The sequence below is a fragment of the Dipodomys spectabilis genome, unplaced genomic scaffold, assembly GCF_019054845.1.
Source record: "Dipodomys spectabilis isolate Male_0828 unplaced genomic scaffold, ASM1905484v1 ptg000308l, whole genome shotgun sequence".
NCBI lineage: Eukaryota > Metazoa > Chordata > Mammalia > Rodentia > Heteromyidae > Dipodomys > Dipodomys spectabilis.
The window spans coordinates 1,731,645-1,746,910 of NW_024870985.1; positions in this window are offsets into that span (position 1 = coordinate 1,731,645).

Here is a 15,266-nt window from a genome sequence, read left to right on the forward strand (position 1 = left end):
ATTGGGTATATCTGCTTCCCGTTCTTCTCACCTGAGTGCTACTGATTCCAGCTTTGCAGGCTACACTCTAGTGAACCGGAGCAGTATGTTGAACCTCTACTTATGGCACTCTGTGAATGTTTGGAGAACTAGAGCTCAGTTATTTGACACGCGACCACTGTCCATCAAGCACTATGGACGGCACTGCCTACATCTGGCTCTAATTTGTCCACGGTTGTTTTCAGCCGAATGACCTCTGCCGGGAACACTCAGAATGAGGTTCTGAGTTATTGCAACAAAGGAGCGTTTCAGTGCTTTCATGGCTTCCTAGGAAGAATTCCGGAATCTTGGTGCCGGCAGGCCTCTAGCTGTTCTGAGTGAACATCTCCTTTTAAATCCCCCGAGGTTTCTTGTACACCCGTAAAGTTTGGCCAGAGTACGCAGTTTGCATTGCTGCACAATTGCATCTGCATATTTCTGCCGTGGTTGCAAACATTCAGGCATGGCAGCCTGATAACCTGATCCCCCGAGAACACTGCCAGCGGACTGGGTATATCTGTTTCCCGTTCTTCTCACCTGAGTGCTACTGATTCCAGCTTTGACGGCTACACTCTACTCAACCAGAGCTGTAAGTTGAACCTCTACTTATGGCACTCTGTGAAAGTTTGGAGAACTACAGCTCAGTTGTTTGGCACGCTACCACTGTCCATCCAGCACTATGGACGACACTGCCTACATGACCCTCTAATTAGTCCACGGTTGTGTTCTGCCGAATGACCTCTGACGGGAACACTCAGAATGAGGTTCTGAGTTACTGTAACATAGGAGCCTTTCACTGCTTCCAAGGCTTCTTAGGAAGAATTCCGGAATCTTGGTGCCGGCAGGCCTCCGGTTGTTCCGGGTGAACATCTCCTTGTAAAGCCCCCGTGGTTTATTCTACGCCGGTGAAGTTTGGCCAGGGTACCCAGTTTGCATTGCTGCACAATTGCGCCTGCATAGCTCTGCCGCGGTTGCAAACATTCAGGCGTGGCAGTCAGATAGGCTGGTCCCCGTAGGACACTGCCAGTGGACTGGGTATATCTGCTTCCCAGTCTTCTCACCTGAGTGCTACTGATTCCAGCTTTACCGGCTACACTCTACTCAACCGGAACAATAAGTTCAAACTCTACTTATGGCACTCTGTGAAAGTTTGGAGAACTAGAGCTCAGTTGTTACGCACGAGACCACTGTCCATCCCGCACTATGGACGGCACTATCTACATATAGCTCTAATTAGTCCATGGTTGTGTTCAGACGAATGACTGCTGCTGGGAACACTCAGAAAGAGGTTCTGAGTTACTGCAACATAGGAGCGTTTCACTCCTTTCAAGGCTTCTTAGGAAGAATTCCGGAATCTTGCTAGGGGCATGCCTCCGCCTGTCTTGGTGAACATCTCCGTGTAAATCACCCGTGGTTTCTTGTACACCCGTGAAGTTTGGCCAGGGTACGCAGTTTGCATTGCTGCACAATTGAGCCTGCATTGGCCTGCCACGGTTGCAAACATTCAGGCGTGGCAGCCAGATAGGCTGGTCCCCGTAGGACACTGCCAGCTGACTGGGTATATCTGCTTGCCGTTCTTCTCACCTGAGTGCTACTGATTCCAGCTTTGACGGCTACACTCTACTCAACCGGATCAGTAAGTTGAACCTCTACGTATGGCACTCTGTGAAAGTTTGGAGAACTAGAGCTCAGTTGTTTGGCACGCGACCACTGTCCATCCAGCCCTATGGACAGCACTGCCTACATCTGGCTCTAAATAGTCCACGGTTGTGTTCAGCTGAATGACCTCTGCCGGGAACACTCAGAATGAGCTTCTGAGTTATTGCAACATTGGAGCATTTCACTGCTTTCAAGGCTTCTTAGGAAGAATTCCGGAATCTTGCTTCCGGCAGTCCTCTGGCTGTTTGGGTGAACATCTCCTTGTAAATCCCCCGTGGTTTCTTGTACACCCGTGAAGTTTTGCCTGGGAATGCAGTTTGCATTGCTGCACAATGGCGCCTGTGTAGCTCTGTCGCAGTTGAAAACATTTAGGTGTGGCAGCCAGATAGGGTGCTCCCTGTAGGACACTGCCAGCTGACTGGGTATATCTGCTTCCCGTTCTTCTCACCTGAGTGCTACTGTTTCCAGCTTTGACGGCTACACTCTACTCAACCGGAGCAGTAAGTTGAACCTCTACTTATGCCACTCTGTGAAAGTTTGGAGAACTAGAGCTCAGTTGTTAGGCACGAGACCACCCTCCATCCCGCACTATGGACGGCACTGTCTACATCTAGCTCTAATTAGTCCACGGTTGTGTTCAGCCGAATGACTGCTGCCGGGAACACTCAGAGTGAGGTTCTGACTTACTGCAACATAGGAGTGTTTCACTGCTTTCAAGGCTTCTTAGGACGAATTCCGGAATCTTGCTAGAGGCAGGCCTCTGGCAGTTCTTGGTGAACATCTCCGTGTAAATCCCCCGTGGTTTCTTGTACACCCTTGAAGTTTGGCCAGGGTACGCAGTTTGCATTGCTGCACAATTGCGCCTGCATACCTCTGCCGCGGTTGCAAACATTCTGGCGTGGCAGCCAGATAGGCTTGTCCCCGTAGGACATTGCCAGCTGACTGGGTATATCTGCTTCCCGTTCTTCTGACCTGAATGCTACTGATTCCAGCTTTGGGGGCTACACTCTACTCATCGGGAGCTGTAAATTGAACCTCTACATATGGCACTCTGTGAAAGTTTGGAGAACTAGAGCTCAGGTGTTTGGCACGCGACCACTGTCCCTCCAGCATTATGGATGGAACTGCCTACATCTGGCTCTAATTAGTCCACAGTTGTGTTCAGTCGAATGACCTCTGCTGGGAACACTCAGAATGAGGTTCTGAGTTATTGCAACATAGGAGCGTTTCACTGCTTTCAAGGCTTCTTTGGAAGAATTCGGGAATCTTTGCTGCCGGCAGGCCTCCGGCTGTTCCGGGCGAACATCTCCTTGTAAATCCCCTGTGGTTTCTTCTACATCCATGAAGTTTGGCCAGGGTACGAAGTGTGCATTGTCGCACAATTGCGCTGGCATAGCTCTTCCGTGGTTCAAACATTCAGGCATGGCATCCAGATAGGCTGGTCCCCGTATTACACTGCCAGCTGACTGGGTATATCTTCTTCCCATTCTTCTCACCTGAGTGCTACTGATTCCAGCTTTGAAGGCTACATTCTACTCAACCGGAGCCGTAAGTTGAAATTCTAATTATGGCACTCTGTGAAAGTTTGGAGAACTAGAGCTCAGTTGTTTTTCACGCGACCACTGAGAATCCAGCACTATGAACTGCACTGCCTATATCTGGCTCTAATTAGTCCACGGTTGTGTTCAGCTGAATGAACTCTGCCGGGAACACTCAGAATGAGGTTCTGAGTTATTGCAACATAGGAGCGTTTCACTGCTTTCAAGTCTTCTTAGGAAGAATTCTGGAATCTGTCTGCCGGCAGGCCTCCGGCTGTTCTGGGTGAACATCTCCTTGTAAATCCCCCGTGGTTTCTTGTACACCCGTGAAGTTTGGCCATGGTATGCAGTTTGCATTGCTGCACAATTGCGCCTGCATAGCCCTGCCGTGGTTGCAAACATTCAGGTATGGCAGGCAGATAGGCTGGACCCCATAGGACACTGCCAGCGGACTGGGTATATCTGCTTCCCGTTTTTCTCACTTAAGTGCCACTGATTCTAGCTTTGACTGCTACACTCTACTCAACTGGAGCAGTAAGTGGATCCTCTACTTTTGGTACTCTGTGAAAGTTTTGAGAACTAGAGCTCAGTTGTTTTTCACGCGACCACTGTCCATGCTGCACTATGGACCGCACTGCCTACATCTGGCTCTAATTTGTCCACGGTTTGTTCAGACGAATGACCTCTGCCGGAACACTCAGAATGAGGTTCTGAGTTATTGCAACATAGGAGCGTTTCACTGCTTTCAAGGCTTCTGAGGAAGAATTCCGGAATCTTGCTGGCGGCAGGGCGCCGGCTGTTCCGGGTGAACATCTCCTTGTAAATCCTCCGTGGTTTCTTGTACACCCGTGAAGGTTGGTCAGGGTACGCAGTTTGCATTGCTGCACAATTGCGCCTGCGTAGCTCTGCCGTGGTTGCAAACATTCAGGTGTGGCAGCAGGATAGGCTGGTCCCTGAAAGAACACTGCCAGCGGACTGGGTCTATCTGCTTCCTATTCTTTCACCTGATTGTTACTGATTCCAGCTTTGGCGGCTACACTCTACTCAACCGGAGCAGTAAGTTGAACGCCTACTGATGGCAATCTGTGAAAGTTTGTAGAACTAGAGCTCAGTTGTTTGGATCGCGACCACTTTCCATCCAGCACTACGGACGGCACTGCCTACACCTGGCTCTAATTAGTCCACGGGTGTGTCCATGAGAATGACCTCTGCCGGGAACACTACGAATGAGGTTCTGAGTTATTGCAACATAGGAGCGTTTCACTGTTTTCAAGGCTTCTTAGGAAGAATTCCGGAATCTTGCTGCCGGCAGTCCTCCGGCTGTTCCGGGTGAACATCTCCTTGTAAATCCCCCGTGGTTTCTGGTACACCCGTGATGTTTGGCCAGGGTACTCAGTTTGCTTTGCTGCACAATTGCGCCTGCATCGCTCAGCCCCGGTTGCAAACATTCAGGCGTGGCAGCCAGATAGGCCGGTCCCCAAAGGACACTGCCAGCGGACTGTGTATATCTGTCTCCCGTTCTTCTCGCCTGAGTGCTACTGATTCCAGCTTTGACAGCTAGACTCTACTCATCCACAGCAGTAAGTAGAACCTCTACTTATGGCCCTCTGTGAAAGTTTGGAGAACTAGAGCTCACTTGTTTAGCATGTGACCACTGTCCATCCAGCACTATGGACGGCACTGACTACATCTCCCTCTAATTAGTCCACGGTTGTGTTCAGCCCAATGACCTCTGCCGGGAACACTCAGAATGAGGTTCTGAGTTATTGCAACATTTGAGCTTTTCACTGCTTTTAAGGTTTCTTAGGACGAATTCCGGAATCTTGCTGCCGGCAGCCCTCCGGCTGTTCCGGGTGAACATCTCCTTGTAAATCCCCCGTGGTTTCTTGTACACCCATGAAGTTTGGCCAGTGTACGCAGTGTGCATTGCTGCCCAATTGCGCCTGCATAGCTCTGCCGCGGTTGCTAACATTCAGGCGTGGCAGCCAGATATGCTCGTCCCCGTAGGACACTGCCAGCGGACTGGGTATATCTGCTTCCCGTTTTCTCACCTGATTGCTACTGATTCCAGCTTTGACGGCTACACTCTACTCAACCGGAGCAGTAAGTTGAACCTCTACTTATGGCACTCTGTGAAAGTTTGGAGAACTAGAGCTCAGTTGTTGGCACGCGACCACATTCAATTCAGCACTATGGAAGGCACTGCCTACATCTGGCTCTAATTAGTCAACGGTTGTGTTCAGCCTAATGACCTCTGCCGGCAACACTCAGAATGAGTTTCTGAGTTCTTGCAACATAGGCTCGTGTCACTGCTTTCAAGGCTTCTTAGGAAGAATTCCGGAATCGTGCAGCCGGCAAGGCTCCGGCTGTTCCGGGTGAACATCTCATTGTAAATTCCCCGTGTTTTCTTGTACACCGGTGAAGTTTGGGCAGGGTGCGCAGTTTGCATTGCTGCACAATTGCGCCTGCATAGCTCATCAGTTTTTGCAAACATTCAGGCGTGTCAGCCAGATAGTCTGGTCCCCGCAGGACACTTCCAGCGGCCTGGGTATATCTCCTTACCGTTCTTCTCACCTGAGTGCTACTGTTTCCAGCTTTGGCGGCTGCACTCTACTCAACCGGAGCAGTAAGTTGAACCTCTGTGAAAGTTTGGAGAACTAGAGCTCAGTTGTTTGGCACGCGACCACTGTCCATCCAGCACTATGGACGGCACTGCCTACATCTCGCTCTAATTAGTCCACGGTTGTGTTCAGCAGAATGACTTCTGCCGGGAATACTCAGAATGAGGTTCTGAGATATTGCAACATAGGAGCGTTTCACTGCTTCCAAGGCTTCTTAGGAAGAATTCCGGAATCTTGCTGCCGGCAGGCCTCCGGCTGCTCCACGTGAATATCTCCTTGTTAATAACCCGTGGTTTCTTGTACACCCGTGAAGTTCTGACAGGGTATGCAGTTTGAATTGCTGCACAATTGCGCCTGCGTAGCTCTGCCGCCGTTGCAAACATTCAGGCGTGGCAGCCAGATAGGCTGGTCCCCGTAGGACACTGCCAGCAGACTGGCTATATCTGCTTCCCGTTCTTCTCACCTGAGTGCTACTGATGCTACCTTTGACGGCTACACTCTACTCAACCGGAGCAGTAAGTTGAACCTGTACTTATGGCATTCTGTGGAAGTTTGGAGAACTAGAGCTCAGTTGTTTGGCATGCGTCCACTGTCCCACCAGCACTATGGACGGCACTGCCTTCATCGCGCTCTAATTAGTCCACGGTTGTGTTCAGAGGAATGACCTCTGCCAGGAACACTCAGAATGAGGTTCTGAGTTATTGCAACATAGGAGCGTTTCTCTGCTTTCAATGCTTCTTAGGAAGAATTCCGGAATCTTGCTGCCGGCAGGTCTTCGGCTCTTCCGGGTAAAAATCATCTTGTAAATCCCCCGTGGTTTCTTCTACACTCGTGAAGATTGGCCATGGTACGCAGTGTACATTGCTGCACAATTGCGCCTGCATAGCTCTGCCGCGTTTGGAAACATTCAGGCTTGGCAGCCAGATAGGCTGGTCCCTGTAGGACACTGCCAGTAAACTGGGTATATCTGCTTCCCGTTTTTCTCGCCTGAAGTGCTACTGATTGCAGCTTTGACAGCAACACTCTATTCTACCGGAGCAGTAAGTTGAACCTCTACTTATGGCACTCTGTGAAAGTTTGAAGAACTAGAGCTCAATTGTTTGGCACGTGACCACTGTCCATCAAGCACTATGGACGACACTGCCGACATCTGGCTCTAATTAGTCCACGGTTGTGTTCAGCCGAATGACCTCTGCTGGGAACTCTCAGAATAAGGTTCTGAGTTATTGCAACATAGGATCGTTTCACTGCTTTCAAGGCTTCTTAGGAAGAATTCCGGAATCTTGCTGCCTGCAGGCCTCCGGCTGTTCCAGGTGAACATCTCCTTGTAAATCCCTCGTGGTTTCTCCTAAACCCATGAAGTTTTTCCAGGCTATGCAGTTTTCATTGTTGCACAATTGCACCTGCATAGCTCTGACGCTGGTGCAAACATTCAGGCTTGGCAGCCAGATAGGTTGGTCCCTGTGTGACAGTGCCAGAGGACTGGGTAAATCTGCTGCCCGTTCTTCTCACCTGAGTGTTACTGATTCCAGTTTTGACGGCTACACTCTACTCAACCGGAGCAGTAAGTTGAACCTCTGCTTATGGCACTCTGTGAAAGTTTGGAGAACTAGAGCTCAGTTGTTTGGCACGGGACCACTGTCCTTCCATCCCAATGGACGGCATTGCCTACATCTGGCTCTAATTAGTTCACAGTTATGTTCAGCAGAATGACCTCTGCCAGGAACACTCAGAATGAATTTCTGAGTTATTGCAACAAAGATATGTTCCATTGCTTTCATGGCTTCCTAGGAAGAATTCCGGAATCTTGCATCCGGCAGGCATCTGGCTGTTCCGAAGCAGTAAGTTGAACCTCTCCTTTTGGCAGGCTGTGAAAGTTTGGAGAACTAGAGCTCTCTTGTTTGGTGCGCGACCACTGTCCATCCAGCACTATGGACGGCAGTGCCTACATGTGGCTGTAATTAGTCCACGGTTGTGTTCAGCCTAATGACCTCTGCCGGGAACACTCAGAATGAGAATCTGAGTTATTGCAACATAGGAGCGTTTCACTGCTTTCAAGGCTTCTTAGGAAGAATTCCGGAATCTTGCTGCCATAAGGCCTCCGGCTGTTCCGGGTGAACATCTCCTTGTAAATCCCCCGAGGTTTCTTCTACACCCGTGAAGTTTGGCCAGGGTCCCCAGTTTGCAGTGCTGCACAATTGCGCCTGCATAGCTCTGCCGCGGTTGCAAACATTCAGGCGTGGCAGCCAGATAGTCTGGTCCCCGAAGGACACTGCCAGCGGACTGGGTATATCTGCTTCCCATTCTACTCACCTTAGTTCTACTGACTCCAGCTTTGACTTCTACACTCTACTCAACCGGAGCAGTAATTTGGACCTCTACTTATGGCATTCTGTGAAAGTTTGAAGAACTAGAGCTCAGTTGTTTGTCACACGACCAGTGTCCATCCAGCACTATGGTCGGCACTGCCTACATCTGGCTCTAATTAGTCCACGGTTGTGTTCAGCCGAATGACCTCTGCCGGAACACTAAGAATGAGGTTCTGAGTTATTGAAACAAACGAGCGTTTCACTGCTTGCAAGGCTTCTTAGGAAGAATTCCGGAATCTTTCTGCCGGCAGGCCTCTGGTTATTCCGGGTGAACATCTCCGTGCAAATCCCCCGTGGTTTCTTGTACACCCGTGAAGGTTGGCCAGGGTACGCAGTTTTCATTGCTGCACAATTGAGCCTGCATATCTCTGGCGCGGTTGCAAACTTTCATGCGTGGCATCCAGATAGGCTGTTCCCCGTAGGACACTGACAGCTGACTGGGTATATCTGCTTCACGTTCTTCTCACCTGAGTGCTACTGATTCCAGCTTTGCCGGCTACACTCTACTCAACCGGAGCAGTAAGTTGAACCTCTACTTATGGCACTCTGGGAAATTTTGGAGAACTAGAGCTCAGTTGTTTGGCACGCGACCACTGCCCATCCAGCACTATGGACGGCACTGCCTACATCTGGCTCTAACTAGTCCACGATTGTGTTCAACCGAATGACCTCTGCCTGGAACACTCAGAATGAGGTTCTGAGTTATTGCAACAAAGGACCGTTTCACTGCTTTCAAGGCTGCTTAGGAAGAATTCCGGAATCTTGCTGCCGGCAGGCCTCCGTCTGTTCTGGGTGAACGTCTCCTTGTAAATCCCTCGTTTTTTCTTCTAAACCCATGAAGATTGGCCAGGCTATGCAGTATTCATTGTTGCACACTAGCACCTGCATACTTCTGCCGCAGGTTCAAACAGTCAGGCGTGGCAGCCAGATAGGTTGGTCCCCGTGGGACAGTGACAGAGGACTGGGTATATCTGCTGCCCGTTCTTCTAACCTGAGTACTACTGATTCCAGCTTTGCCGGCTACACTCAACTCAACCTGAGCAGTAAGTTGAACCTCTACTTATGGCACTCTGTGAAAGTTTGGAGAACTAGAGCTCAGTTGTTTGGCACCCGACCACTGTCCATCCAGCACTATGGACGGCACTGCATACTTGTGGCTCTAATTAGTCCACAGTTATGTTCAGCAGAATGACCTCTGCCGGGAAGACTCAGAATGAGGTTCTGAGTTATTGCAACGAAGGAGCGTTTCACTGCTTTCATGGCTTCCTAGAAAGAATTCCGGAAACTTGTGGCCTTCAGGGCTCCCGCTGTTGCAGGTGAACATCTCCTTGTAAATCCCCCGTGGTTTCTTCTACACTCGTTAATTTTGGCCAGGGTACGAAGTGTGCATTGCTGCACAATTGCGCCTGCATAGCTCTGCGGCGGTTACAAACATTGAGGCATGGCATCCAGATAGGCTGATCCCCGTAGAACACTGCCAGCTGACTGGATATATCTGCTTCCCGTTCTTCTCACCTGAGTGCTTCTGATTCCAGTGTTCACGGCTACACTCTGCTCAACCGGAGCAGTAAGTTGAACCTCTACTTATGGCACTCTGTGAAAGTTTGGAGAACTAGAGCTCAGTTATTTGGCAGGCGACCACTGTCCATCCAGCACTATGGACGGCACTGCCTACATCTGGCTCTAATTAGTCCACGGTTGTGTTCATCCGAATGACCTCTGCCGGGAACACTCAGAATGAGCTTCTGAGTTATTGCAACATAGGAGGGTTTCACTGCGTTCAAGGCTTCATATTAAGAATTCCATTACATTGCTGCCGGCAGGCCTCCTTCTGTTCCGGGTGAACATCTCCTTGTAAATCCCCTGTGGTTTCTTGTACACCCGTGAAGTTTGGCCAGGATACGCAGTTTGCATTGCTGCACAATTGCGCCTGCATAGCTCTGCCGCATTTGCAAAAATTTAACCGTGGCAGAGAGATAGGCTGGTCCTATTATGACACTGCCAGCAGACTGGGTATATGTGCTTCCCGTTCTTCTCACCTGAGTGTTACTGATTCCAGCTTTGACGGCTACACTCTTCTCAACCGGAGCAGTAAGTTGAACCTCTACTTATGGCACTCTGTGAAAGTTTGGAGAACTAGAGCTCAGTTGTTTGGCACGCGGCAACTGTCTATCCAGCACTATGGATGGCACTGCCTACATTTGGCTCTAATTAGTCCACGGTTGTGTTCAGCCGAATGACCTCTGCCGGGAACACTCAGAATGAGGTTCTGAGTTATTACAACATAGGCGCGTTTCACTGCTTTCAAGGCTTCTTAGGAAGAACTCCGCAATCTTGCTGTCGGCACGCCTCTGGCTATCATGGTGAACATCTCCTTGTAAATCCCCCGTGGTTTCTTGTACACCCGTGAAGTTTGGCCAGGCTGCGCTATTTTCATTGCTGCACAATTGCACATGCATAGCTCTGCCGCGGTTAAAAACATTCAGGCGTGTCAGCCAGATAGGCTGGTCCCCTTAGGTCAGTGCCATCGGACTGGGTATATCTGCTTCCGGTTCTTCTCACCTGAGTGCTACTGATTCCAGGTTTGACGGCTACACTCTACTCAACCGGAGCAGTAATTTGAACCTCTACTGATGGCACTCTGTGAAAGTTTGGAGAACTAGAGCTCAGTTGTGTGGCATGCGACCACTGTCCATCCAGCACTATGGACCGCACTGCCTACATATGGCTCTAATTAGTCCACGGTTGTGTTCAGCCTAATGACCTCTGCCGGTTGGGAGTTATTGCAATATAGGAGCTTTTTACTGCTTTCAAGGCTTCTTAGGAAGAATTCGGGAATATGGATGCCAGCAGGCCTCCGGCTGTTCCAGGTGAACATCTCCTTGTAAAAACCCCGGGGTTTCTTCTACACCCGTGAAGTTTGGCCAGGGTACGCAGTTTGCATTGCTGCACAATTGCGCCTGCATAGCTCAGCCACGGTTGCCAAGATAAAGGCGTGGCAGCCAGATAGGCTGGTCCCCGTAGGACACTGCCAGCGGACTGGGTCTATCTGCTTCCCGTTCTTCTCATCTGAGTGCTACTGATTCCAGCTGTGACTGCTACACTCTACTGAACCGGAACAGTAAGTTGAACCTCTACTTATGGCCCTCTGTGAAAGTTTGGAGAAGTAGAGCTCAGTTGTTTGGCACGCGACCACTGTCCATCCAGCACTATGGACGGCACTGCATACATCTGGCTCTAATTAGTCCATGGTTATGTTCAGCTGAATGACCTCTGCCGGGAACACTCAGAATCAGGTTCTGAGTTATTGCAACATAAGAGCGTTTCACTGATTTCAAGGCTTCTTAGGAAGAATTCCGGAAATTTGCTGCCGGCAGGCCTCCAGCTGTTCCGGGTGACCATCTCCTTGTAAATTCCCCGTGGTTTCTTGTACACCCGTGAAGTTTGGCCAGGGTGCGCAGTTTGCATTGCTGCACAATTGAGCCTGCATCGCTCTGCCGTGGTTCCAAATATTCAGGCGTGGCAGCCAGATAGGCTGGTCCCCGTAGGACACTGCTAGCGGACTATGTATATCTGCTTCCCATTCTTCTAACCTGAGTGCTCCTGATTCGAGCTTTGACCGCTACACTCTACTCAACCGGAGCAGTAAGTTGAACCTCTACTTATGGCACTCTGTGAAAGTTTGGAGAACTAGAGCTCAGTTGTTTGGCACGCGACCACTGTCCATCCAGCACTATGGACGGCACTGCTTACATCTGGCTCTAATTAGTCCACTGTTGTGTTCAGCAGTATGACCTCTGCCGAGGACACTCAGAATGAGGTTGGGAGTTATTGCAACATAGGAGCGTTTCACTGATTTCAAGGCTTCTTAGGAAGAATTCCCGAAACTTGCTGCCGGCAGGCCTCCAGCTGTTCCAGGTGAACATCTCCTTGTAATACCCCCGTGGTTTCTTGTACACCCGTGAAGTTTGGCCAGGGTGCGCAGTTTGCATTTCTGCAAAATTGTGCCTGCATAGCTCTACCGCGGGTGCCAATATTCAGGCTTGGCAGCCAGATAGGCTGGTCCTATTATGACACTGCCAGCAGACTGGGTATATGTGCTTCCCGTTCTTCTCACCTGAGTGCCACTGATTCCAGCTTTGACAGCTATACTCTACTCAACCGGAGCAGTAAGTTGAACCTCTGCTTATGGCACTCTGTGAAAGTTTGGAGAACTACAGCTCAGTTGTTAGGCATGCGACCAGTGTGCATCCCGCACTATGGACGGCACTGCTTACATCTGTCTCTAATTAGTCCACGGTTGTGTCCAGCCGAATGACCTCTGCCGGGAACACTCAGAATGAGGTTCTGAGTTACTGCAACATAGGAGCGTTTCCCTGCTTTCAAGGCTTCTTAAGAAGAATTCCGGAATCTTGTTTCCGGCAGGCCTCCGGCTGTTCTGCGTTAACATCTCAATGTAAATCCCCCGTGGTTTCTTGTACAAACGTGAAGTTTGGCCAGGGTACGCAGTTTGCATTGTTGCACAATTGCGCCTGCGTAGCTCTGCTGCGGGTGCAAACATACTGGCGTTACAGGGAGATAGGCTGGTCAACGTAGGACACTGCCAGCGGACTTGGTATATCTTCTTCCTGTTCTTCTCACATTAGTGCTGCTGATTCCAGCTTTGACGGCTACACTCTACTCAACCAGAGCAGTAAGTTGAACCTCTACTTATGGCACTCTGTGAAAGTTTGGAGATGTAGAGCTCAGTTGTTTGACACGTGACCACTGTCCATCCAGCACTATGGAGGGTTATGCCTGCATCTGGCTATAATTAGTCCACGGTTGTGTTCAGCCGAATGCCCTCTGCCGGGAACGCTCAGAATGTGGTTCTGAGTTATTGCAACATAGGAGCGTTTCACTGCTTTCTAGGCTTCTTAAGAAGAATTCTGGAATCTTGCTGCCAGCAGGCCTCCGGCTCTTCCGGGTGAACATCTCCTTGTAAATTCCCTGTGGTTTCTTGTACACCCGTGAAGTTTGTCCAGGGTACGCAGTTTGCATTGCTGCACAATTGTGCCTGCATAGCTCTGCCGCGGTTGCAAACATTCAGGCGTGGCAGCCAGATATGCTGGTCTCCGTAGGACACTGCCAGCGGACTGGGTATATCCGCTTCCCGTTCTTCTCACCTGAGTGCTACTGATTCCAGCTTTGACGGCTACACTCTACTCAACCGGAGCAGTAAGTTGAACCTCGACTTATGGCACTCTGTGAAAGTTTGGAGAACTAGAGCTCAGCTGTTTGGCACGCGACCACTGTCCTTCCTGCTCTATGGACGGAACCTCCTACATCTGGCACTAATTAGTCCACGGTTGTGTTCAGCCCAATGACCTCTGCCTGGAACACTCAGAACGTGGTTCTGAGTTACTGCAACATAGGAGTTTTTCACTGCTTCCAATGCTTCTTAGGAAGAATTCCGGAATCTTGCTGCTAGCAGGCCTCCGGTTGTTCCAGGTGAACATCTCCTTGTAAATCCCCCGTGATTTCTTCTACACCCGTGCAGTTTGCCAAGGGTACGCAGTTTGCATTGCTGCACAATTGCGCCTGCATAGCTCTGCCACGGTTGCAAATATTCAGGCGTCCCAGCCACATGGGCTGGTCCCCGTAGGGCACTGCCAGCGGACTGCTTATATCTGCTTCCCTTTCTTCTCACCTGAGTGCTACTGATTCCAGCTTTGATGGCTACACTTTACTCAACCGGAGCCGTAACTTGAACCTCTATTTAGGGCACTCTGTGAAAGTTTGGAGAACTAGAGCTCAGATGTTTGGCACGCGACCACTGTCCATCCAGCACTATGGACGGCACTGCCTACATCTGGCTCTAATTAGTCCATGGTTGTGTTCAGCCGAATGACCTCTTGCGGGAACACTCAGAATGAGGTTCTGAGTTATTGCAACATAGGAGCGTTTCACTGCTTTCAAGGCTTCTTAGGAAGAATTCCGGAATCTTGCTGCCGGCAGGCTTCTAGCTGTTCCAGGTGAACATCTCCTTGTAAATCCCACGTGGTTTGTGGTGCACCCGTGAAGTTTGGCCAGGGTATGCAGTTTGCATTGCTGCACAAATGCGCTTGCCTAGGCCTGCGGCGGGTGCAAACATTCAGGCGTGGCAGCCAGATAGGCTGGTCCCCGTAGGACACTGCCCGCCGACTGGGTATATCTGCTTCCCGTTCTTCTCACCTGAGTGCTACTGATTCTAGTTTTGACGGCTACACTCTACTCCACCGGAGCAGTAAGTTGAACCTCTACTTATGGCACTCTGTGAACCTTTGGAGAACTAGAGCTCAGTTTTTTGGCCGGCGCAACTGTCCCTCCAGCAGTATGGACGGCACGGCCTACATCTTTCTCTAATTAGTCCACAGTTGTGTTCAGCCGAATGACCCCTGTCGGGAACACTCAGAATGAGCTTCTGAGTTATTGCAACATAGGAGCGTTTCACTGCTTTCTAGGCTTCTTAGGAAGAATTAAGGATCTTGCTGCCGGCAGGCCTCCGGCTGTTCCGGGTGAACATCTCCTTGTAAATCGTCCGTGGTTTCTTGTACACAAGTGAAGTTTGGCCAGGGTACTCAGTTTGCATTGCTGCACAATTGCGCCTCCATAGCTCTGCCGCGGTTGCAAACATTCAGGCGTAGCAGCTAGATAGGCTGGTCCCCGTAAGACACTGCAAGTGGACTGCGTATATCTACCTCCCGTTCTTCTCACCTGAGTGCTACTGATTCCAGCTTTGATGGCTACACTTTACTCAACCGGAGCCGTAACTTGAACCTCTATTTAGGGCACTCTGTGAAAGTTTGGAGAACTAGAGCTCAGTTGTTTGGCACGCGACCACTGTCCATCCAGCACTATGGACGGCACTGCCTACATCTGGCTCTAATTAGTCCACCGTTGTGTTCAGCCGAATGACCTCTGCCGGGAACACTCAGAATGAGGTTCTGAGTTATTGCAACATAGCAGCGTTTCACTGCTTTCAAGGCTTCTTAGACAGAATTCCGGAATCTTGCTGCCGGCAGGCCTCCGGCAGTTCTGGG